The 26,908-nt window shown below is 38.9% G+C and overlaps 1 pseudogene; it reads right to left on the bottom strand.

Annotated features, from left to right (window-relative positions):
- Positions 1-6,805: 6,805 nt before the first annotated feature.
- LOC148043822 (uncharacterized) lies at positions 6,806-7,453 on the bottom strand (annotated as a pseudogene).
- Positions 7,454-26,908: the final 19,455 nt, after the last annotated feature.

Here is a 26,908-nt window from a genome sequence, read left to right as displayed (position 1 = left end):
TGTACAATTTGAATAAAAATTATTTCATTTAACCTTTCTTGTTTAACCATATTTTATTGAATAAAATCTGATTAGCATTTATGACTAACGCTAAATCACAATCAATGATGGTTTAAAAATCTCAGTGGCTGGATTCACAGTTCATTAAGGCAGATCTAAACAAACCTTATCTACTAAACCAGCCTTATCCTTGTTAGCTCAGTGGCTAGAATACAGTATTGTAGGCTAATTGTGCTCATAATCTGGAGTTCAATCCTGACAAACTCAAGGTTGCCTCAGTCTTCCATCCTTCCGAGATCAGTAAAATGAGAACCCAAATTGTTGGGGGCAATGTACTGACATTGTAAAGCATCCAGAGATTGCTGTAATGCACTATGTGGAACGGTATATAAATCTAAGGGCTATTGCTATTGCTAAAAATGTCCCTTTATGACATTTCTGACCCTTTTCTTTTATAGACTCAAGCCAAAGTAGATGCTTCTGATTAAAAAACAGCATTGCTCTCTCTTAGATTAATGTAAACTATGATTGTCATGCATTTCTTTCTTACAACTGTGTTATGATTCCTTCCAGCCCTTGATAAGGACACAGGATGCTGCCCTGACAACAATCTCATATTGGTAAAAAAAAAAAACCTGACAAATAGTGAAGATTTTATAATTGTTATGGACAGAACAGAACTACTGGTAATCTTGATTTTTTAAGCAGAGTTCTAGAATTTTTTCAAAAGAGTTTTAAAACCTACTTTCAAAAAACAGAACTAATTTCAAAAGTGTTTAACCTGTTTATGAAAAGTAGCCTATGTGAGAGCTAGCGAGTCTATGGAAAGAATCAGCTAGGCATTATGTGGGCAGATGCTGCTGAACATCTATCCCATCTTTCATGCAGCTGAAGCCAAAATGGCCATAGAGGGCAGAGGAGAAGGATAATGCTCATAGCATCCTAAAGGGGCCAACAGGTTTGCAGTGCTGGGCAGATGGATAAGGTATCCATATGTTTAAATACAACTTTTTTTTAAAAAAAATACACTTACGACAGTCTTTCTATGAATATTCTAAACAGGATATTCAAAGCTTTATGAGAAGTAAGTGATCCAGAAAAATTTCCAGCCATGGAAATTGAATTCTGCACATTCCAGTCTTTTTCCAGGAACGTCTTCCAAATTAATACAATATGCAAAAATGCAAGGCCACCCTTAGGTTCACAATATGTAGGAAAGCTTATGAATATAGTAAAAGCATGACTTTGAACTAATGTTAACTGTTGTCAACTTGAGCCATCTGCATGTGTATTTCAAAGTCTTTTTTGTCTCCTGACCACAAGCATCACAGTTGGATTTAATACTATTGTTATAGCCAGCATTTTTTAACCATGATGCCATTTTCTTCCCCACATATTATATAAATTAAATAATTTAAGCATAATTAAGGCTAATAATAATAACAATATAATATGTTTTATTCACATATATTACTAATACACAAAAAATATGGTGATGGACATTTTATTTACCAAGATGTGGAAAACCCTCTCAGGAAAATATATTAATTTATTAACTATATTTATTTATTTATTTAATAGATTTATAGGCCGCCCAATCCCGGAGGACTCCGGGCGGCTTACAAAGTGAAAAGAAAAATAATAATAAAAAATAAGGAAACAATTTAAAACATCACCCATACACCCAATCTGATTGGGGCTGGACCTCAACAGTGAGGTCAACAGCCCCAGGCCTGCCAGAATAGCCAGATTTTAACAGCTTTTCGGAAGGCCATGAGAGTGGGCAAGGTCCGGATCTCTGGCGGTAGTTCATTCCAAAGGGCCAGAGCAGCCACAGAGAAGGCCCTCCTCCAGGGAGCCATCAGCCGACACTGTCTGGCTGACGGCATCTGAAGGAGGCCCACTCTGTGGGATCTCACCGGCCGTTGGGAGGTATGTGGCAGTAGGCGGTCTCGCAGGTATCCTGGTCCTAAGCCATGTAGGGCTTTAAAGGTAATAACCAGCACCTTGAATTGCATCCGTAGACCAATAGGAAGCCAGTGCAGCTTGCGGAGGATAGGTGTAACATGGGTGTATCTTGGTACACCCAATATCGCTCACGCGGCTGCATTCTGGACTAGTTGCAGTCTCCGAACGCTTTTCAGGGGCAGCCCCATGTAGAGTGCATTACAGTAGTCCAGTCTTGAGGTGACAAGGGCGTGAGTGACCGTTTGAAGTGCCTCCCGATCCAAATAGGGCCGCAACTGATGCACCAGGTGAACCTGGGCAAAGGTCCCCCTGGTCACAGCCAACAGATGGTGTTCCAATGTCAGCTGTGGATCCAGGAGGACCCCCAAGTTGCGGGCCCTCTCTGAGGGGTGTAAATTCTCACCCCTCAGGATTATGGATGGACTATCTGGACTGTCCTTTGGGGGCAGCATCCACAGCCACTCAGTCTTGTCAGGATTGAGTGCAAGTCTGTTCACTCCCATCCAGGTCCTGACAGCTTCCAGGCATCGGCACATCACGTCCGCCACTACACTGAGCTGGCATGGGGTGGAGAGATACAGTTGCGTATCATCCGCATATTGATGGTATTTAACCCCATGCTGTCGAATGATCTCACCCAGCAGCTTCATGTAGATGTTAAATAGGAGGGGGGACAGGACCGAGCCCTGCGGCACACCACATTTAAGGGGCCTAGGGGTTGACCTTTGCCCCCCAACCAACACCGACTGTGACCTGTCTGAGAGGTAAGAGGAGAACCACCATAAAACGGTGCCTCCCACTCCCACCTCTTCCAGCCGTCGCAGAAGGATATCATGGTCGATGGTATAGAAGGCCGCTGAGAGGTCAAGGAGCACTAGGATAGAGGAGTGTCCCCTATCCCTGGCCTGCCAGAGATCATCGGTCAGTGCGACCAAAGCAGTTTCAGTGCTGTACCCAGGCCTGAAACCAGACTGAAAGGAATCTAGGTAATCTGCTTCATTCAAGGACTGACGGAGTTGAAGCGCCACCACCTTCTCGACAACCTTCCCCAAAAAAGGTTGGAGACAGGACGGTAGTTGTTAAGAATAGCTGGGTCCAGAGAAGGCTTCTTGAGGAGGGGTCTTACCACCGCTTCCTTCAAAGGTTGCGGGAAAGATCCTTCCTGTAAAGACGCTTTCGTAATCATCTGGAGTCAGCCTTGTGTTACCTCCCTGCTGGTTGAGACCAGCCAGGAGGGGCACGGGTCCAGTAAACAGGTGGAGGCACTCATCGCTCCCATGGCCTTGTCTACTTCCTCAGGAGTGACAGGCTCGAACTCATTCCAAGTAATCTGATCAAGAGTTTCCCTCGGCATCTCCATTGGTACTGCCCAAGTGGAGTCCAGGTCTGCCCGAATCTGAGTGATAACTATAATGAACAAATCCATGCAAATCACTTCATTCTTATGATAAAATGTGATGAATTAACCAGCATTAAGATGCACATTCTATTTTTTCTCAACCCACAAGATCACAATCTTGAGTATTCCTCAAGTATATACCACAAGTCTTGTCTGCCTATTATCCTAAGGGTATGGTTCCTATACACCTCCTTGTTGTTGAATTACAGTTTCAAAAGCCAAGTCACGACCTGTCTAATGAGCTATTTCTTTTCTTAATTTAAGTGCTTGTTATTAGTGGAATAAATTCAGCAGGATATACTGTAAATTCTGAAATTAGGATCTAATTTGGACCAAGACAAAGACTTGCTTATTTTTAAGCTTAATCCTCTATCTACAAAATAGTTCTCTTCTTTCCTGACCTTTAGATGCTCATGCATGTACGTGCACACATGTACACACATACATCCACACACTATGCATGTATGAATTACTTGATCAAAGAGCACAAAGAAATATTTTAAAACATGAACTACAAACATATGACAGTAAACTCTGAAGTGCTAAAAATAAGAGATAGTTAAGTGAGTCAAAACACTTCAAAATACTCCATCGTATTGTAAATCGATCCATGCTTCAAAGCATTTCTCTGCCTCAAAAGCTTCAGCTACTTTGATAATATCTTGGGAGAAAATTGCATTTTGGGAGAAAATGTTTTTACTATCTTCTGATTAAAATTGTACAGAACAATCACAGAACAGAAAGGTATAACTCAACTTCACTTGGCAGGCACTCAGTTAGGCCGCATGGCTGTTTTCAGGGAAAAGTACTAATAATTGATTATCATTCTGACTATTTTGTTGAAGGGTCAATAACCTCTGAAATGAAGAGTATGGTTTAATCTTTTAAAATGTATCCATGTCTATTATTATTTCATTTAAAGAATTAGTATCTCATTTTTCTAGCAACTTATGATATTTAACAGTCATATATTTATTATATATTTAGCAATCATTGTGACAGACTATGTGGAGAAAACCTTTTTTTAATGCCAGGAATATTTCAATATTAGATAAGAGGTTGAATTAGAAAAAAAACTTTGGTTACAAAGAAGACAACAGTCCAAACTCCAGATTTTATAAATCAATATACTTGCATGCATGATTTATGCCTTTGGTACTATTTCTTCTGTATGTTTGGAGTAATGAGTAGTAACCTTCTAGATTATTTCAATGCAAATCATTTCCTTACTTTTGAGCCTTCCTTTGGGGTCAATTGTGGTCCTAAGTCGAGGACTATCTGTATTATCTTTTAAACTTGTGTGAATAAGTACTAATTGATTTGGATATTTGAGATTTCAGGAGTGATTCCAAATTTGAGGGCAAACCAATTCAGTTCAAATCCCTCCAGATTGTTAGAACTGATTTTTTTAAAAATGTTTTAAATGATCCATAGCTTATAACAGACATTCACAGATGTTTCGTATTTTGACAAAAATCAGGTGAAAACAACAAAATGATAGAATTTGGTAGATGTTAAATCGGGTGATTGGAGGCACATTCAGGCTTCAGAGTAACAAACAGCTCTTTATTAGTGGGTGTCCTTCAGTGAGGTCAGATGGACCTGTTGACTGGACCAAAACATCGGCAGGCTGTGCATGGAGAAAAGTCTCTGTAGTGCCTTGATGACCGCTTCTGCCATGGTAGAGGTCATGAGGACTACTTCTAGCCATTTCGAATAGGCGTCCACAACTACCATAAAGGTCTGGCCATGAACAGGGCCAGCAAAATCTATGTGCACCCTAGACCATGGTGCTTGAGGTCACTCTCACTCCTTAGCGGGCGCCTCTGGGGGAGCTGGTCTGGACTCCTGGCATGGTAGCCACCCATTTTTCTATCTCTCTGTCCATGTTAGGACACCACATGTAACTTCTGGCCAAAGATTTCATCCTGACAATTCCAGGATGCCCTACGTGCAATGCCTCTAATACTGCAATGTGCAGTTTGGGTGGAGCAATGATCTGGTCCCCCCACAGTAGACAACCATTTATTACTGACAGTTCATCACGTTTGCAGTAAAACATTTTAAATTCAGACCCCACAGGCCCTTTGGGCTACCCCCTCCACACCGAGTTCAAAACCTGTCGGAATGTAGAGTCTTTTGCTGAGTGGCGGGCAACGTCACAAGACGAGACAGGACCAGCCTCAAGACAGTCAATGAGGAGGACTGGCATCTTGGGGGTAGGGTCTGCAAGCAGTCCAGGCAATGGGCATTGACTCAAGGCATAGGCATGCCCCAAGGTAGAGCCCAGTCGATGGACAAGGCGATAACTGTAGGTCGCGAGAAAGATTCTCCATCTGGTCATTCGTGGCAACAAAGAAGCAGGGGTAGGCTGGTCCCCAGTGAGCAAGCCCAGCAATGGTTTGTGGTCCATGATAGGTTCAAAGTTACGGCTGTAGATGTTCTTGTGGAACCGTTTAACGCCGGCGACTGCAGCCAGAGCCTCATGGTCCAGTTGGCTGTAGTTCCGCTCGGCAGCAGACAATGTTCGTGAGTAGTAGGCAAAGGGCGCCTCGGTTCCATTTGGCATGCGGTGGCTGAGGACAGCCCCAATGCCAAAAGGGGAAGCATTGCATGTTAGGACAAGTGGCAGGGTCTGGCTATATTGGACCAAAAACGTGTCCGGTGACAGCATTTTTTTCACCGTGGCAAATGTGGTTGCTTCAGCTCTGCCCCAGAACCACTTGGCATGTTTGTTGAGAAGCCCATGCAAAGGTTCAGCAGCCGTGGCTTTCTAGACCGGTGCCGAAGATGTCCTCGAACTCCTTAAGGAATTCCTCAGTGCTTCCGTCTCATATGGTGCTGATTCACTTCTAGGCCCAGGGCTTTGAACCAGTCAAGCCCCAGGAGGCTCTGTAGGTCTCCGTTGACTACTGTCACTGGTAGCTGGCCACAGAAGGTATTGAACCTCACGTGGAAGGTTCCCTGGCCCACAATGGGGACTCAGTTCCCCTGGTAGTCACGAAGGCGGATGTCTGGAACCCGCAGTTGATGCTTTTTAAGGCTAGGGATAGTCTGTTTGTGTGCTGCCCAAGACATTATGGTCAAAGATGACCCCATGTCAATCTCCATATTACATGGAGAGTCCTCAATGAGGACTGTGATTTTCAGCTTTTTTGGCCAGTTCATGCAGACTTGGCCTATGGAGGTGTGGTAGATGACTCTGGTGTTGCCTTCTGTTTGCCATGGTGGCAGCTGCCATGCCCCTTGGTTGGGCCTCTGCTGGTGGTTAGGTATGCTTATGGGCTTCCAGGTTGTAGTGGGGCGATCGTTTTTGCAGACCTTGGAGATGTGCCCCTTGCATTCGCAGCATTGACAGATGACATCGTGGAAACTGCAATGTGTTCTGAGGTGGTTTCCTCTGCAGCTGGCGCAAGGTGGGAAATGCAGTTCAAAATTTCACGCTGGCTTGGTGCAATCACTGCGCATGCAGTAGTCATCTTCGTTCTCCGAGCCTTCAGTCTCTGTGGCCTCGTGATGCACACCTGAACTCTTCCATGTGCTCTTTGGACTATTTTGGCACTGCAGGGTTTCCGTAGATTTAATTGAAGACTCCGTAGCCCTGGCTTCATCTAGGGCAATTTGGACTGTGAGATTAGTCTTTGCTAATAACCTCCTCTGCAGGCCAATATCCCTAACACCACATATGATGCGGTCAAATAGTAGTTCATCAAGGTCTCCAAATTCGCAGTATGCTGCGGCCTTTCTGAGTGCTGCAACATATTCATTGATGGATTCCCCTTCTTTTTGGTTACGGATGTTGAATTTGTGCCTCTGGACATATTTAGACAGTCTGGGAGCGTAGTGTGTCCTCAGTGTTTGTTGTAGAACCAACCAAGTGACCGATTGGAGTGGCGTTGGTTCGGACAAATCCTTCGCCATCTCGAATACCTCTGGTCCGCAGTAGCTCAGGAACATATTCTTTTTCCGGCCTTCAGAAAGGCCCATGAGGTTGTTGGCTTTGAGGAAGCAATCAAACCTCATCATGTAGGATTCCCAGTGTTCGGTGGCTGGGTTTTACAGAGTTGGTAGGGTGTGCATTGTCATCTTATGTTCTTGAGCGCATTTGAATTTGCTGCTCAAAGATGGCTGCTGAATTCCACTCTGAGCTCCGGCCTGGATTTACTTGCTGGATTGTTGTGCTCTTTCTGTCTGCCTAGTTGCCTTCCAATCCTACCTTCGTCGCCAGTGTTAAATTGGGTGATTGAAGGCACACTCAGGCTTCAGAGCAACAAACTGCTCTTTATTAGTACAAGTCAACTATGAACAATCCAGCGAAGGTTCAGTCTGACAGCAGCCCTTTTATAGGGAGCTGTCAGACCCTTTGACCAATCAGATTGAATCTCTGTTCCTGCCGGATCAGAGGACCTTGGTGGTAACCATTACCAATGTTTCTGGTATCTAACAGTAGATCTTTCTAGGATCCTTAAAGCAAGTTTCAACTGCTTGTATTCAATAGTTTCAGCATAATAAAATCTTGAAATACTCTTCCTATAGCTCTTTAAAAAGTAAAGAAGACCCTGTTATGGCTTGCTGGGATGCTGGATAGGCAGAATATTTAATGAAGTGATAAAAGATACTAGCTTGTCATGTATCACACAGATTATCCTGTCCAACTCTCCACCCTGCTTCATATATTTCTTGTAAAGACTTAAGAGTTTCAATATGTTGTCTAAAGCAATTCCATTTAATGTGTGAAACACTTTAAAAGGAATCTGATCCATTGTGATGAGTAAATAATACTTTTTAAGAACTACATGGAAATTTTGCCCAGGTAATAACACACATGGAATTAAAGAAAATTTACTTTTTCTATTGAAAATGTGACTCCGAACCATCTTGGATAGTAATACCAACAAAATGGCGCCCCAACCCATTCTAGGCCACAGACTACTGGCCCATATTATGGCCTAACCACAATATTTTCTGCTATTAGTAAGCAGAGTTCCAATGAATCAGTGGCAAATTTTAACACACTGTACGATTGCACTTCCTGTTAATACCCAGATGTTATGCATGAAATGTCTATAACTGGCTAAAGTAATGTGAAGCTTGAAGGGTTGTCTTAACTGAAAAGATTATATTTTGCTAAATGGGCTAAACAAGTGGTATAAATAGCTGTGTGTGTGTATGTGTGTTTACTTCATTAAAAGAGGATGTTTAAATATGGCATGATGTATATTTTGCAGACCCACATACTGAAGTGATTTCTCTTCCCAATCTTTTTGCATGCTGAGAGTCTTCCGTTTCTTGACTGTTCAGAAAACAATCTGTAATGAATCTGTCAGAAGTTCTGAACAGAGGAAGTCAATGACAATTCCTGAATAGTAAACTTGCTACTGAATGAATGCATGACCATCCAGGAATACTCAAGATTTTGTTCACTTCATATTTTAAAGCAAACCAGAACACAGAGAGGAACAATTTTCTGAATATGATATCAGAGTTTTCCACTTAAAAAGTAACAAAATAAATAGGAATTACATATTTTAGAAGGAATAAATGTTCAAATGTACTTTTTGATTTTTTTGAATTTTTAAATCTTTTTCATGAACTGGAGGAGGAGGAAGAGGGTGAGGAAGAGGAGTTGAAGGTAAAATTTCAGCCGATTCAAACATATAGATAAAATTGTACAATCTGACATAAATCAGAAAGAAACCTATGTACCCTTAATTTTGATAGATGGATGACTCTTTTAATAATTAAGATTTGATATTCTTAGAACATATATTCCATATATGCTTATTCTTTGGACATATATTTCATATGATTCCATATGAACTCTAACAGTGGTTAGAGTGCACTACTGCAGACTATTTCAGCTGACTGCTAGCTGCAGTTCGGCAGTTCAAATCTCACCGGCTCAAGGTTGACTCAGCCTTCCATCCTTCCGAGATGGGTAAAATGAGGACCCAGATTGTAGGGGGGAAATATGCTGACTCTTTAAACTGCTTAGAGAGGGTTGTAAAAGTACTATGAAGCGGTATATAAGTCTAAATGCTATTGTCATTAGCTCTCATATCAAGGACTGCTATTGTTAGGCTTCTATCAAAGGACATATTTCACCAGGAGAGTCCACTATTCATTGTCAGAATATCCTTATTCTAGCTGTAGCAACCTAATCATGTGTCTATGTAATTCCGCACTGGTGAGAATATCACACTCATAAAGCAATGGAAATTTTAACACTACCATAATGGAAGACACCTCATATGTTCATAGTGACCAATTTGGTATGGAAAACTATACATCTATTAGCTTGCATCTGTTATTATAAGCAAATCATAATATAGACTTTGTTGTGGCTCGTCAGGAGCCTTTGGAGCTGCTATCAGACTCTGACAGCGAAGGGCCCTATGAGTCAGGCCTGGAGGAGGTGGAGGGCCCTGGACAGGGTTCTGACTCCGAGCAGGGCTCAGAGAGACTAGTTGGTCCCCAGGTAATGACCTAGCCTTGGATCAGTGAGAGAGGCTGACACTGAAACCTCCTGTGAGTTGTTTCGGGATACACACAGGAGAAGGGCTGACCAACGTAAGGAGCAATGGAGAACTCACAGGAGATGATAACAAGCAGCTGTGGCTTGTTAGGATCTCCTCCTGTGGATAAAAGACTGATGGTACCACACCCTGGTTGTAGAAGTCAACGTTCCGTTACGTTTCTGTTCTAGTCAAGCTCTCCGTTTGTGTGCAACCATCGAGAAAAAGCACTTGGATAAGTGACTTGATTTATATAATCCTGTTTTGTAGTAGTTTATGGGTGAGGACTTTTGCCAGAGCATTTATCTGTGTTTATTTTGGGCTCGCAGCCAGCAAGAGCCGGGACTGATAAAAACATTCCTTTGCACGTTCTGTTTGGCTTTAGTTTCTGAACGGACAAGGTGGGGGTCAGAACAAGTCTTCAGTGAAGCCTATGAAATAATTATGCAAAGGTATCAGTCATAGTTAGTTATTCACCTTTTTAACGGTTTAAGAAATCAATTAAATTTTCATATGTGTATGATAGTAACTTTGAAGAATTAAAAACATTACTTTTAAGTTTCTATTGTTTTTAAAAGATACATTTCCTTTTATGAAATAATAAAGAAAAAATGTAGAGAATGCTATACTTTTCTAAAATAAGCAGTTTCTTATTCATGCAGTTTTAATATGAGAAATTACTTAAATGAATATATTAAAATATGTTCCACAATCAATCAGAATGCTTTTAAGAGTTTCTACTTAATCAGTATAAGTTATCAAAGCTGGAACTCTACTTTTGATTGTGCCCAGGAGAGTTAGAATTAATTTTTATAAATTGAAAATAATTACAGCATAGGCTGCAATAATTTTAAACTATGCAAAGATCCATGTATGTTCTATTCTAAGAATAAAATGAAGAACCTGATAAAATGTTCAAAGCTATATTTTATTTATTTATTTATTACATTTATTTGCCACCCATATTTCTACAAACTGACTCTGGATGGCTTACAAGGCTAATTTCAAAGTAAAGGTTCTGTATTTCAAGATTTTAAAATTAATGTCAAAGATACTTATTATAAGTATGATTTAACATCAGATTCATGCTACATTAGAACAGTAAAGACAAACATAACTTAAGTGAAGGAAACATTAAGTATTAAATAACCATAAAATAAAATAATAAAACAAAATAATAAATAAAATAAAATAAAATAATAAGGAGTAACCACTAAACTAATTGGGAGTCTGCTATTGCAACACATCCGATGAAGCAGTTTAAAATGAGTATAAAAAGATGAGTAAGTGTGATCCAGTCTATTCAGAATACACAAAATTCATTCTAGAAGTCCTTTTGAACTGCTCCAAATACTCTGATTCTATGTCACCATTCTCTCACTACCTGTGTGATTCAGAGTTTGCACAGCATATTTTATTGTTTCACCTTGAATAATAATCTAGCCATTGAGTTGTGATGTTTTGCTAACACCGGAATGAAAACCGGGGATTCATTGAAGATTTAGTGTAAGTTGAATTCATATGCAGCCCCATTAAAAACTCCCTTTTTATGACTCTGTAATCCCATAGAATTTTGGAAAAACAGAAATCTTACATGTCTGTAGAGGTAGATCTCTCCAAACTTTGGAACGTCATATAAATGAGGTAGATAATATCTCTCTTCAGTAGATCAAATATTTTCTTTTTCTTGTTTCTCTCTTCACTGGGACACAAAAAGTCCCTGCAGGAATGTTTGATGATTGGCAGGCAACTCTTGTAAGTCATAGATCACCACAAACATCTTCATCACAATATTTTTAGGATTAAGTAAGGTCACTTGCATTGTTCTTCAAGGAGGTACCTGCTTTATTTATTTATTTATTTATTTATTATTTATTAATTAGACTTATATACCGCTTCATAGGGCTTTCAGCCCTCTCTAAGCGGTTTACAGATTTTTAGCAAATTGAGTCAGCAAATTGCCCCCACAGTCTGGGTCCTCATTTCACCCACCTCGGAAGGATGGAAGGCTGAGTCAACCTTGAGCCGGTGAGATTAGAACCGCTGAACTGCAGATAACAGTCAGCTGAAGTGGCCTGCAGTACTGCACCCTAACCCCTGCGCCACCTCAACTCTTTTGATAACCCCTTTTACCAAGGGACTCAAAAGCAATTACACCCATACAGGGAGAGGGTGCATTGTTCTCAGAAAGTTCAACAGTATAAGTATAATCTTTATTGTCATTGTACTTAAATACAACAAAATTGGTTCAACAGGAAGAGTATGTGAGTTGAACAGAAAAGTCCACTTCCACCCATTTCAGCTGTGAAGCAGTCTACGATACCCAGTGGATATAAATGATAATTCAGTATATATTTTTGTATGATTGATTTGACACTACTCCCACTCCTTACTGAAAAAAAACTGAAGAAGACAAGTGTTACTAAAAAGGAAATTTAAAATGTGGCCAGATTTACAAATTAATGATTCAATCACATGATTGAAATAAGGCAAATATAGAATGGAGAGAAGATTTCTTATGGCCATGCCTAAGCACTGTGCATCCCCAGATATTTTGCTATCAGACCAACATGTATACAAATGAGTGTCTTTTTTCAGTGTCTCTATGTTATGCCACTAAAAGGTCCAGGTCAGTAAGTTATTAGATGTTAAATTGTATGTCAAGTTTTTGTTATTCTTAACAAAACAAACAAAAAAGGCTGAGCTGATTTCATACTATCTATAGCAATATTTTCTCGGACAGCTTAGTGATTGGAAAAATCAGCAAGCAGACTCTCTGTGTTTCATTTTAATCTTTTCCAGTGGTTTCTTCCATGTTTGTCTAATCATTTATTATTATTTCATTTGTACAATGGTAGACACTCACAAGACTTGTGCTTAAAATGGCAGGCTTTCAGACAAGATCTTCCAGCCTAAATGTTGAGGCTATTCCTATATAAATAGTCAAAATAAACCTCTGAATAGGCTTGTGAAGTTCTTCAGGAATTTGCATGTGACTATTTTTCATAAGCCTTCCAAGAGTAGGTGAAACTAAACGTATTGACTAGTATAGTTTTTTTAATGGAGAAATAAGTAGAACTAGAGTTAAATGAGACTCTGAAGTTGAAGTTTATATTCCCTAAAAGAAAAGAATTAAGTAACAAAGAGTAGACAAATAACATTAAGTTTTTCTGAAGCCTTGTATCCTCATTTACTCCTGAAGATTATCTGTTCCTTAGGAGCATCCTACTTTTTATTTTATTTTTAGTCTTCATATTACTGTATTGACAATATGTTCTTCAGTGCCACCTTTTGACTTTTACCTTTTTACTTACTTCCTTTTTATTCTTCTCATTTGGACATTTTCATCTTTTTGAAACATCCCCCTCATCTTTCCTTCTCTTGTACTTTTTAATAAATTCCTTAATATTGGCCTGGTTCATACATCCTGCTAAGCTATTATGTACTTTGGCTTAGCATATTGCGTGAAATCAAATATTGTGGTTTATAACTTAGTCCATTGTAAATCTAGCCAAATGAGATGATTCAACGATAATTATACATAATTTAATATGATGTATGAACCATTGCACTGCTTGTTACCTGTGTCAATAATGTCTTAAATCTGCCATTTTTCCCCAGAATTATGGCATAACTTTTTTGCTGAGCTTCTACTGTGGTTATAGCTAACAATACTAAAAAAAAAAAAAGTGACCTTTTTTACTTGCCCAAGTTTCCGTTCTGAAATCAAATATGCCTTTGTTAGGCTTTCATAGCAATTTTTCATCTACATATGAATTAAATTGGAGAGCATTGTGCTTATTGTTTTCAAGTTGCTCAAGAAGACAAATATCTTGAACTATGTTTTGGGCATTTCTTATGATTAACTAGGCATATGACTGCTGGAATAAAGAAATAAATACATTAAGGGCTGATTTTTTAAAATATAAAGTCCAGCTGAATATTTTTTTAAAAAGCCAGCAATTATTATGCACTATACATTGGATTTTAAGAAGGACTATATTTTATGAGCAAAAGTACAGAAAATTGTAACAGCTTTGCGAAAGTAAAATATGAGGTGAAGCGTTAGACAAAATGTTACTAGAAGTCAAGTTGAGCAAATATACAACCTTTACCCTTCAAAATGGATCCTGTGAATGGCTGCTTTTTGCCTTTTCCAAAGTACCCCCGCCAAAGAAAAAGGGGGGGTTAATGTTGATCCATTATAAAATATTCAAATTACTGTAGGTTGATGCCTTTATTTGGAACTCAGAGGACCTTATAAATTAAACAAATATAAACATGAAAGTGTATGTTACTCAGAGAAGTAACCAATAGGCCATAACTTCTCTTTTATCTTCTGATAATAGTCAGGTTAAAAAGACAATGCTCCAAAAGCTAAATGACATTAAATATCAAACTGAAGTTGGTATCTTTTCTCTGTGAAAATAAATGGTGATAGTAAATAAGTCCAGGAGACCTACAAGTTATCTACTCACATTGGCTTTCTTCTGGCTGAAAAACAAATGTTTTAAGAGAGGGACAAAGTGCTACACCTGATGTTAGGACAGGCCAGATTTGCCATGTGATTCAGGGAAATCAAATCAATCCAGCATATATTCTATAAGGACTTTCATAATTTCTATGATGGACCTCCACAAGGAGAATATATTATCCTTATTGCAGCCTTTCCAGGAAAGAGAGATGCATGTAATGCCAACCTTCTTTCAGATTCTAACCATGTTCTTATCAGTATAGGTGGTCCTGGTGAAAACAAGTCAACAACTGAAGTCAGAGTGACCAATTCTACAGCCCAAATGTTATGTCATTTATTGTTTTAGGTATAGGTGATGTTTGATTGTAAGACTTGTTCATAGAATTGATGTTTGGGAGATTCATAAACAAAATCACTTTGAATTACACAAAAATATAGGATATAATATAATAATAACCATTCTAATGCAGATTTCTAATCATTTTTGGGTGTATTTTTGAAGCTGAATGCAACACATTCTTAATTCTTGGAAAAATGCATAAAAGCCACAGAAGATCAAGAGAAAATTTTATTTTCCTGATGCCTTTCTTCAGATTTCAAACCTGTTAATTCAGGCCCTTTCCATTGTTAAAAATGGTTTAATTAATCCCTGAAATAAAAAAAAATATTTTTAAACATTCAGTCTGAAAGTTCATTTCAATTGAAAACAGCCTTATTTCTTAATTTTTTTACTGATTAAATTTCAAGGCAGCTTTCATATAGTCAAAAGTTGCAGACCACCCTGGTGAATTGCAGCTGATTGATGCAGGGTCGCAGGGTGTTTCTGCTGGCATCAAGGCTGTAATGGATCAGTATAATTCAGCTTTTATCTAACATGAAAACCCTCTATGAGAATACTGTGTGGTCCACTATGGGTGTTTTATGGATCTAAAAATAGTATTGGGAAAAACTTCACCACCTGTGAAAGATGCAAAATTTCTGGAAGCCAATCCACCTTCTCAAAACTAGATAGATCTCTAAATTCTTATTCTGCCTTAAAGAAGTTCAGATCATTCTCACTGCTATTCTAAGAAGCCTTTCCATGAAGTAACTTAGAATCCACCACTTCATGACATAAAATCTCTAATATGAGGTGCCACATTTCCTTTCATCCTAATTGGTGCTTTGCCAGCATCATTACATAGTGTTATTGCCTCATTGTGTATTATAGGCCAGAAAGGTTTTCTGGTAGCAGGTTGTTCAAGACACAAGTAATGAAATTTCAAATCCTAGAATCCCCCATAAAACATTATTACAGAGCTGATGAGGTTTTTAGATGCATACACATTGATAATATGGGCATACATACACTTTGACTTGTTCCAAATAATCTAGATCAGGTGTGACAAACTTGTGGCAAGTAAGCTGGATGCATCATGCGCTGGCCACATCCACCCCGGTCAGAGATGTGTTCCTGCCAGTTCTAAGCTCTTCTATAGAAGCGGTTCCACAAATCTACAGTGCCGTTTAGAACTGGTTCCAGCTCCCTCCCCCCGCTCGTCTGCACATCACCAAGATGAAGAGTGAGAGGAGGAATTCTGGGAGTTGAAGTCCATGAGTCTTAAAGCTGTCAAGTTTGAACACCCCTGTTTTTTTTTCTAAAGGGTTAGGGATGCAAGGGTCTTGTAACTTGACAGCTTTAAGACTTGCGTGCTTCAAACGCCAGAGTTTCTGAGCCAACATTTTGGTTGCTAAGTGCCAAGCCACTCCCACTCGGTCACATGGCCGGCAAGCTACTCCCACCTGATCACATGGCCAACAAGCCACTCCCACCTGGTCACATGGCCAGCAAGCCACTCCCACAAAGCAAGCCACACCTACATAAGAGGTTCTAAAACTTTTTGAAACCCACCACTGACCCCGGTTTAGCAAAGGGGGGAGGCACAATTTGTCACATGACAACATAAGTTTCACACCCCTGATGTAGATACTTTAGACATAAAGACTTTGTCCAAACATAGTAGTCATGACAAGAATTAATTTCTTTTTAACAAACCAGATAAAACCTTTATTCCCCTGACAAGGTGCTAATGACACCAGGTCAATGGTGGGTTCCTACCAGTTCGGACCAGTTTGGCCAAACCGGTAGTAGCTTGGGGGCCTGGGTTGCTGGAACCAGCTGTGACCCAGGCCTGCCATGCCCCTGAACCGGTTCTTCCTGGTCGCGCCGTAGATGTCGCCATCTTGTTTTTTGCTCTTGCACATGTGCAGAGCAATTTTAGTTGTTCTGAGCATGCATGCACAGAGCACATCAAGCGTGCGGGCCTGGCATGTCCCTGAGTGAACCAGCAATAGTCTCTGCCGGAACCCACCCCAGCACCAGGTAAATATAACTACAGTACAGACCAAAGATGTGTTGGAAGAAATGTCATTCTGGGTTCAGTTCCAAGTGGGGAAAAAGACACTGGAAACATGGAGGCTGCTTCATAAGTTGCAATAATCTTAATCATAATGGTGGACAGGACCACATGGTTTGAGGTCCTGAGGAAAAAGGTGATTACATGCTTCAAGATGTTGCATGAAGAAGAAAAAAGAGAGTGAGATGTTGAAAGTCCCTGTTTTTATGCCCTCTCTGGCCTTTGATCTTGATCTTGTATTCTGATTTGTTGTCAGATTCCCATGGGGCCATGCAGGGGCAACTCTGTAGGCTGTGCTTTGTCCAAGTTTAGTTGAGCATTGCTTCTTCCCAGGGCCCCTGTGGTGAGATGGGTACAGGGCTAATACTATCATGCCTTAATCCCATCACCCTGAAGCTGAAGGGGGCGATATTTGTTATGTAGAATAGACAGGCTCAGGCATTTTAATGGCCCATTGACAAAGATGGAGGTTATTAAGAGTGAGTCTGTTTCCTACCTAAAAACATGTTTCTCCATTTTGTATCCAGGGAAATATAATATTCTGCCTTTTCAATACCCTGTTTCCCTGAAAATAAGGCATCCCTGTATAATAAGCCCAATTGTGCTTTTGAGTGCATGCGCTAAAATAAGCCCTCCGCCCCACCAAATAAACCCTCCCCAAAAATATTGCAACACAGCAGCAGCTATGAGGTGACCATGCTTGCCACCTCCTTCACCTCAAAAATAATAAGACCTCCCTGAAAATAAGGCCAAATGCTTATTTGGGGGGGGTCAAAAGAAAATAAGACCCTGTCTTATTTTCAGGAAAACACAGTGTTTCCCAGGATATTTCATTTTTCTAGGAGAGGGGTGGATGTAAACTTCCTACATGTAAAGCAATTCTAACACAAAATGTCTAGAAAAATAGATTTTATCTCAGAGCAGTTCTTGAGATGAATATCTATCCCTAAAATGCTTAAGTATATCCATCCTTTAAAAAAAATATTGAATTGCATTTATTTTAATGTGTCCAAACACTTTATATAACACATTTCTTCATATCTTCCTATAACGATCATTTATTGAAGCAAGATTATGAGTCACACAGTCCATTTATGACCTATTAGAAAGAGATTGTATGACTTGTACTCAGGATTTCTAGGGAAGCCCACTAATTAATGCTAGACAGTGTACCTCACAAAAAACAGGATGGAGAATTTACAACTTCTCAACTCTCTATTTATGCCATTTAGAATCCTTCCTCCCTAATATAGAGAAATTCATTACTTTTCATTATCTACCAATCTTTAAACACATGGGAGTTTACAATATATAGAAAACCGCATCTCCCCAAACCACACAAATCTTGACTTAAGAGCAGTTCCCCCATAATTTTTACTTCAAGCACCTTGTGGAAAAGCTCTATTACATTATAAAGGAGGACACCAACTGAACGTCTAGAAGCAAGATGTTTCATAGGAGGAACACAGCATGAGAAAACACTCATTTCTCTCTTCAGCTGTTTTTTGTGGAAAAATATATTTTTGTGCTGAATATACCAAGTGGATCATTTCTTCCTGAAGCAAGTAGTCTCGTAGACACTATGATATCAAGTCACAGAAGAACTGTGCTTAGCAGTCTGCTTCACATACAGAAAAATGCTTTGAGGAAAATCAGCTGTCAACTGTATACCAGTATCCTGATGAAGACAATTTCACATTAAAAAATAATCTCAGATTTTGATATCTTGAAAAGGGATTTTGATACCTGGACAAGTTCTTTCCTGGGAAGTAATTCACTTTATATAATGCACAGAGAAACTTCATCAGATTTGGTCCAATGGACTTCAATGCAGCAGATCAAACTTCTGATGTGGTTTTTTGTCATTTGAAAAATTACACTGCCAAAATGCAAATAGTTGATATTATTATATAAATCTCTACAATTCTGTATTCTTCAGCTCAATAATAGATGCTCCCCTACAGTGGTGGGATTCAAAAATGGTTTACTAGCAGTTCTGTGGGTGTGGCTTGGTGGGCATGCTGTGGCTTGGTGGGCATGGCAGGGGAAGGATACTGCAAAATCCCCATTTCCACCCCTACCCCACTAACTTGCTTTCCAGCTCCATTCTCTTGTTTAGGGCAACAAAAGAAGATCAGCTGGGAAGCAGCAGGAGTGGGGCCAGCCTATTTGCCTGTTCTCTGAACTACTCAAAATTTCCACTACTGGTTCTCTAAAACCTATCAGAACTGACTGAATACCACCTCTGCTCCCCTCCAACTAGTTACAGTTGATGTATTAACATTTCTGGAAGCTAGTTCTTACAAGCTGAAAAGAAAACAACCCAATACTAGATCAGGTAGAGCTGCCTCATTACAAGTTTTAGAATTATTGTGTGCCAATTTAATTAATTCCAAGCTAGCTGGTGATAACCTAGTTTTTTCAAAGTTAAAAGTAATTCAGAGGCGAGCAATGAAAGCTTTTACTTTGAACACAGCATGTGTTCAGATTCAGAAAATAATTGTATTTAACATGGTTCTTAAGCCAAGGAAAAAGGTGCAATATCATTATTGCCATAACTATATTAAATCTCAAATGTGAACTCATATATTGTGCAATAGTGATTCCTTGAATTTACTTAGTATTTATTGAGTTAACATCCCTATTGATTCAACTGGGTGATCACCTGGGTCAGGGGTCAGCAAACTGTGGCTCTGGAGCTGCATGTGGCTCTTTCCTCCCTCTGCTGTGGCTCCGTCACTGGTCATCGCCACAATTTTGAGAAGAGCTTCCGGTGGGGGAGGGAGAAGCACAATGCTCTAGGAGAAGACTCTATGGCAAGGGGAGGATTTTCCAGTTGTCTCCACAATTGAAAGGACTTTTGGTTATGACAGATAGAGGAAAAAGTATGCTGCGCTAGGAGGAGACTCTATGGTGGGGGAACTGAACTTCCGGTCAGCTCCAGAATTGAACAGGGGGCTTCCAGTTAGGGCCTTTGTGGCTCCCGACGTTTTCTTTTCTGTGGGAAATGGGTCCAAATGGCTCTTTGAATGTTTAAGTTTGCTGACCCCTGACCTGGGTGAATTAATATCTTTTGCTATTTTTTGGAGGAAGAAGTAAGTCACCAATACTTGGAACATCTGGGTATATTTTTATTTTATAATTTCTAACAGTGGTGCTCATTCATGCAAATTTATGGATTACAATGAAATACTGTCCAGAAATTTAGTTGTTGGGGAGGAAGGGATTTTTCTTGTAATACAATCTTGATGCAGAAGCTAGGCAATTTTGAAAACAATGGATAATTTTATCTAAAGTCTGATTTGGTTCAGCAACCAAGCAGGACAAGTATAGACTCCAACAGATAGTTAAGAATGCAGAAAGAATAACTGCAACTAGCCTGCCTTCTATAGAAGACCTGTATATTGTGCAGGTCAGAAGGAGGCTAAGAAGATATCTGCAATCCCTCACATCCTGGAAATAAACTCTTCTCCCTGGGATGGTACTACAGAATATCATAGGCCAAAACAACTAGACAGTGGGACAGTTTTTCCCTCAGGTCATCACTACTGAATACCCAATTCTCATAGTGCTTTCTATTGTCTATGTGTATTTACCCAAACTGTATGGCTGTAGCATTATTATTATCCTTATTTTTCTTACTACCCCCTCCTATAAGTATTATGATTATCATTACCATTATTCTGTTGCTTAGCATATACACTGAGAGCTTCTGAACCAGAGACAAATTTCTTGTGTGTCTAATCACACTTGATCAAATAAAGTATTTTACTTTGCTCTGCTCTGCTCTAAATTCTATTTCATTCCATTCCATTCTATTCTATTCCACTCTACTCCTCCACTCCACTGCACTCTAGTCTACTCTACTCTACTCTCCTTAGCCCAACCTACCATTTGTATTAAGATGCTAAAATAAGAAAGCTGACAGTTTTTCAGCTGAATTATTTTTCTGTTGCTATTTGTTTCAGCTTTGCAAAGAAGTGACACACAGGCAGAGCCATTGTGTTTTTAATCAGAGAACTTGTTTACTCCAACCTAAAAGGAATTCATACCATTATTAAATGATCTGATCCCCAAACCACTTTCATTTCATAAGGTGAATTCCACTTCCAGATGCAGAGCCCAGAAAACCCTAAAAGAGATAGTTTCCATGTACAAAAGGAAGGAATTATTTTCCTATTGATTTTTTTTTTTTTTTTACTGGAAACATGTAAATGCAAAGACCACACTTTGGAGGGATGGTAAGTTATTCAATTTCTACAGGAAGGATGACAAGCAATGCCAAATTAGTATCCAGTTACTTCTGAGCATTCCCCGACTCTAATCGGAATGAAAAGTTGAGGTTTTATCATAAAGGGAACACACCGAAATACTGCGTGGATTGCAATCCTGAAGAATGACACATCTGTTTTTATTCTTCATTCCTGTAGAATCCTTCCAGTTGATAATTTGGATTGGAACCAGATTGGTTGTTTTCATAGGTCCTTTTCTTCTCAGCTCAGATACAACAAACCTCTCCCCTGGGTCTAACCATTTGTGTTCTGAATTTGTGGTTTACATGGCAAGGAGTCTCTGTATTATATTGCTAACATATTATCCATCTTGAAGAAAATAAAATGAGATACTCTTTATGTAAAGACTTCTCCCATTTTTAAACTTGCTGGTATAAACGCTTTTGTAAAAGGAGAGGAGCAAATATCCAATTGCCTTTGATTCTTTCCTGTTTTCCCTACACACCTTCAAATGCAAATGGGAAAAAACTTACCTGAATTTTTCATGTATTAAAACTCTTATTTAGTATTTGGAATCTTCTTCTGAATAGTTTGGGTTCAGTAGCACTAACTGATAAAGAAAAAGCTCTATGTGGAATGATAAATGTTGCTGCAGGAAATGCAAGCAAATGTTGCAGAATCAGCCAGCTCTGGTGGAAAAGGTTTACATGTAAACAACAACAACAACAACAAATTGTACATAATAATAATAATTCATTGTACATCTTAAGAAGGTACTTGGTTGATACCTACGATGCTGGCAGCAACCCGTAGCAACCATTAGCACCAGTCAATGGTATTTGTGATGCATTTTTGAATGTTCAGTTGACTGAGTTTCATGTTTAATAAAATAATAAAATAACAACAACAACAACAACAATAATAATAATACCCTGAGATGCACGAATTGAAGATAAACAGCAAGAAAAAAATCACAAAGTACCGGGACTTGCAAATTGAAGTTGAGCGACTGTGGAAAAAGAAATCGTGTGTTGTCGCAATTGTAATTGGAGCCCTTGGAGCAATACCTAAAGGGCTACCTCGCTATTTGGAAATTTTAAATTTATCAGATTTGAACATTCTGATTCTACAAAAAACATCCTACTTGGAACAGCCTATATCCTCCGATGTTACCTTAACAGCTCCTAGGTCCTTGGTTAGCACTCAAGCTGTTGAGCTACCCACCAGCCCCAAAGGCTGTGAATCTCACCAAAGATTAACCACATAATAATAATAATACCTACTACTACTACTACTACTACTACTAATAATAATAATAATAATAATAATAATAATAATAATAATAATAAAAATAAATAATGTTGATCACATACTCAGCTGCTGTAAAAAAATCGCGCAGACTGATTATAAATTGCGGCACAATTCAGTAGCACAAATGATCCATTGGAATTTGTGCAAAAATTATAATATCAAAACAGCAAAAAACTGGTGGGAACATCAGCCTGAAAAAGTCACCGAAAATCAGATGGTCAAGATCTTGTGGGATTTCCGTATACAAACCGACAAAATACTGGCGCATAATACACCAGACATCACACTGGTTGAGAAAAATAAGGTCACAATCATAGACATCGCAATACCAGGTGATAGCAGGGTCGCCGAGAAGGAACATGAAAAAATCGCAAGATACCAGGACTTAAAAATCGAAATTCAACGACTATGGCACAAACCAGCAGTGATAATTCCAGTGGTAATTGGCACACTGGGTGCTATTCCAAAAGCACTGGAATTACATTTAAAACAGTTAAAAATTGACAAAATCACCATCAGTCAAATGCAAAAAGCCGCACTGCTTGGATCTGCACGCATATTACGAAAATACGTTACGACGTCCTAGGCCCCTGGGTGGGGCCCGACTAGTAACCAATGCCAAATCCGGTGAAACAACTGGCCGCTGTGATACAATTGTACAATAATAATAATAATAATACTGATCCCACTATCAGTAATCTTAAAAAAAATGAAATTAGGATACCAAACAGCCAAAGAAGCTGAAAAAATTTCGCATTTACTATATATGGATGATTTGAAACTCTATGGAAAGTCAGAAATAGAAATCCAATCATTGACAAACACAGTCCGAGTATTCAGCACTGATATTTCAATGCAGTTTGGCATGGAAAGATGCACCACTGTATCCATAAAAAGGGGCAAAATCACTGCATGTGAGGGAATTGAAATGCCCAATGGCCAATTAATTAAATGCAAAGAAAATGAAGTCTACAAATACTTAGGCACTCTGCAGTTGGATAACATCAAGCATGCAGAAGTAAAAACTATTGTCAGGCGAGAGTACACCAACAGAGTTAGGAAAATTTTGAAATCTAAATTGAATGGTGGAAATACAATCAAGGCCATAAATACCTGGGCAATACCAGTTATAAGATACACAGCTGGTATAGTTAACTGGACACAAGCTGATTTGGACCTTTTGGACCGAAAAACCAGGAAACTAATGACAATGCACTACAGTTTACATCCACGTGGTGATACTGATAGACTCTACCTGCCCCGAAAATCAGGTGGCAGAGGATTATTACAAGTGAAGCAAACAGTTGAAGAAGAAAAACATGCACTGGCTGATTATTTAAAAGAAAGTCAAGAACATCTATTAATCGAAGTAAAGAACAAAAATCTACTGAAGGCCCAACAGACGAAACAAGAATACAGAAAAGAAGTGATAAAATCAAGAATGGAGAGCTGGCAAAACAAAGCACTGCATGGCCAATTTCTGGAAAAAATAAAAGATAAAGTGGACAGTGAACAAACTTGGTTATGGTTCACAACAGGTACATTAAAGAAAGAAACAGAGTCACTAATCCTGGCTGCGCAAGAACAAGCTATCCGCACAAATGCCATCAAGGCCAAAATCGAAAAATCCTCTGATGATGCCAAATGCAGACTTTGCAAAGAAGCTGATGAAACTGTTGATCACATACTCAGCTGCTGTAAAAAAATCGCGCAGACTGATTATAAATTGCGGCACAATTCAGTAGCACAAATGATCCATTGGAATTTGTGCAAAAATTATAATATTAAAACAGCAACAAACTGGTGGGAACATCAGCCTGAAAAAGTCACCGAAAATCAGATGGTCAAGATCTTGTGGGATTTCCGTATACAAACCGACAAAATTCTGGCGCATAATACACCAGACATCACACTGGTTGAGAAAAATAAGGTCACAATCATAGACATCGCAATACCAGGTGATAGCAGGGTCGCTGAGAAGGAACATGAAAAAATCGCAAGATACCAGGACTTAAAAATCGAAATTCAACGATTATGGCACAAACCAGCAGTGATAATTCCAGTGGTAATTGGCACACTGGGTGCTATACCAAAAGCACTGGAATTACATTTAAAACAGTTAAAAATTGACAAAATCACCCTCAGTCAAATGCAAAAAGCCACACTGCTTGGATCTGCACGCATATTACGAAAATACGTTACGACATCCTAGGCCCCTGGGTGGGGCCCGACTAGTAACCAATGCCAAATCCGGTGAAACAACTGGCCGCTGTGATACAATTGTATAATAATAATAATAATTCATTAGCTTAGAACAATTGCTTTTACCTCAGCATGAGAAGTAACCAACATTCCACACTAGCTGGATTCTTATTGTACTCTAAGGCTAGAACGAGATTAAGAAAATATAAAATATACATTCACAAACACAAACACACACACACAGTGTGTGTGTGTGTGTATGGGTGTGTAGGTGAACACAGATTTTGTATTTTTTAACCTGATTAAATTGTGTATGTGTGAGATCCAACAACATGCTAAACTCCATACCATGCAATACTGCTTTAGCCTAATCTAAAAATTGGTGTGAACCTAACCAAAGTATATCTACTGTAATCTTCTAGAAGCAGAGTCCCCAATTCCTGGGTCATAGCCCACTACCAGCCCTTGATCCATTCATTTGATGATCCATTCATTTGATGATCCATTTGATGGCCATGGAAGTTGTTCAGAACCGGGCTACTGAACCAGTTTGAAACTGGGCTATTCGGAACGGGACTGCATGCATGCTTCCCCACTGCTCACGCAGAACCATCTACTCTCCCCACCCACCAGGCCTCAAACAATTTGATATCAAAGTGAGCACATATGTTATTTTGAAGTAGTATTAATCACCTTAATGAAAACTCAAAAAAGAAGCCCAAGTTACAAAGCATTGGTATTTCTAGGCATTTTTACATGTAATCATTCTGGTTCATTTACAGAATTTATGGGGTCAAGATATTATAGTCTTTGTTGTTTCATAATCCCCTTTGTTTTTCCTATTACTTTTACAACTTTTTGCTATTCAAAAAAAAAGAGGAGCAATTAAAAAAAATATGGAATGCTGCAAAGTGTATCTGTTTAACAATCAAATGAATTCTGGAAACATCCATATATATGAATTTTAGGAGAAATCCTATCAATCTATCCTAAATTTCCCAATCAATGGAAGACAATGGTACCCCAATGGTAGAGAAGATTCCACAGTGCTGCTTTGCCCCCCGCAAGCCTATTTTTTCCATTTGAAAAACTTACAAATCACTTACTGTATATAAATGGTTTTGTTTTTTTTGAATTTCCTATTAATTTAATACCTATTTGTCAGAATTGGTGTTAGCAATGTTGCAAGGTCTGGTGTAGACAGCTTTCTGGCTTTTCTTACAATGTATAGCACTACATTTATTAGATCCGTTCCAATCCATTCAAGAGGCCAAGAGCCAGATAAGGTGTTAACAGCCAACAGTATGTCTACATCAAACCATTTAGCTTTCCAACTGTGGAAAATTTACCACATTTTTTAAAAGTTTCATGTTGGTAGACAGAATGATGAAAGCTTTAACTCAGAATTCAAGAGTTTTATTTAAAACTCAAAAGTGATTTTTTTCCAAATAAAGATGTAAATTAATTTCACATGGAATTCATTATTTGTCGTGATACATACATTGCCCATGGAACAGTTAAGCATTTTCCAGCTGGGATTTATGGATTGAGACTCTAGTTAACTTTAAATCTATAAACATGGATGGCCTACTTCTTTGACTTTTTGTTTTGAGCTCTTGTCTTTTAAATTGAACATTCAGGTGTATATTCAGGTTCTGTGATCCCTTAGTGCCAAATTCTTGAGTTACTTTATTATTGTGATATACTTACTTGCTGCTATATAGACAGAAGATAATATTTCTGGTATTTTATATTTCTGTTGATAGAGTTACTTTTCTGATAGAATTTATATTATCTTGACTCTTAAATATATTAATATATTTATTAATATAAATATATTGTATATTAAATTGGTATGGGCACCTCTACATACCTATTTTGCACTATACCTGCGGAATACATTTATCATTTCTGTTTGCTATTTGACCAGGTTCTTCTGGTTCAGTAGCAATGCTTTCAGAATTGCAATGAAAGTAATTTCCCACAAGAAATGATGAAGCTCTGCATCATTTTCATGTCAATTGTTTTCACCCATATTTTATTTGACTCACCCCACTTATGGATCCTGAGCATATATAAGGTTCTGTCATATTCTGCTAAGGATTCGTCACCATATCCTTGTCATCTTTTACAATTTTCTGTAGATCTTTCCTTCCTTGCAACTGCTCAGATCTTTTCCTCCCTCCCAAAACTCTAGAAAAATAAACACAATATTCATTAAACTACGGCTGGAGATTGCGGGCTGCAGATTGAATGCCTTTCTTTGTGTTTTCTTACTGATCAGTTAAAGATAGCAAAGATTGCATTCTCCATGTTCTAAAGTCACAACAGTGAAGACATTTGTTAGATTGTCTTCAGACTGCTTTCGAGGGAATGCAGAGTAAAAACAGGGAGACGGAAGTGCTTTATGT

This window comes from Thamnophis sirtalis, unplaced genomic scaffold (genome assembly GCF_051295495.1).
Source record: "Thamnophis sirtalis isolate CommonGarterSnake01/CBP01778 unplaced genomic scaffold, rThaSir2_p1.2 scaffold_10, whole genome shotgun sequence".
Lineage (NCBI taxonomy): Eukaryota > Metazoa > Chordata > Lepidosauria > Squamata > Natricidae > Thamnophis > Thamnophis sirtalis.
This window is presented reverse-complemented; position numbering and strand designations above follow the sequence as displayed.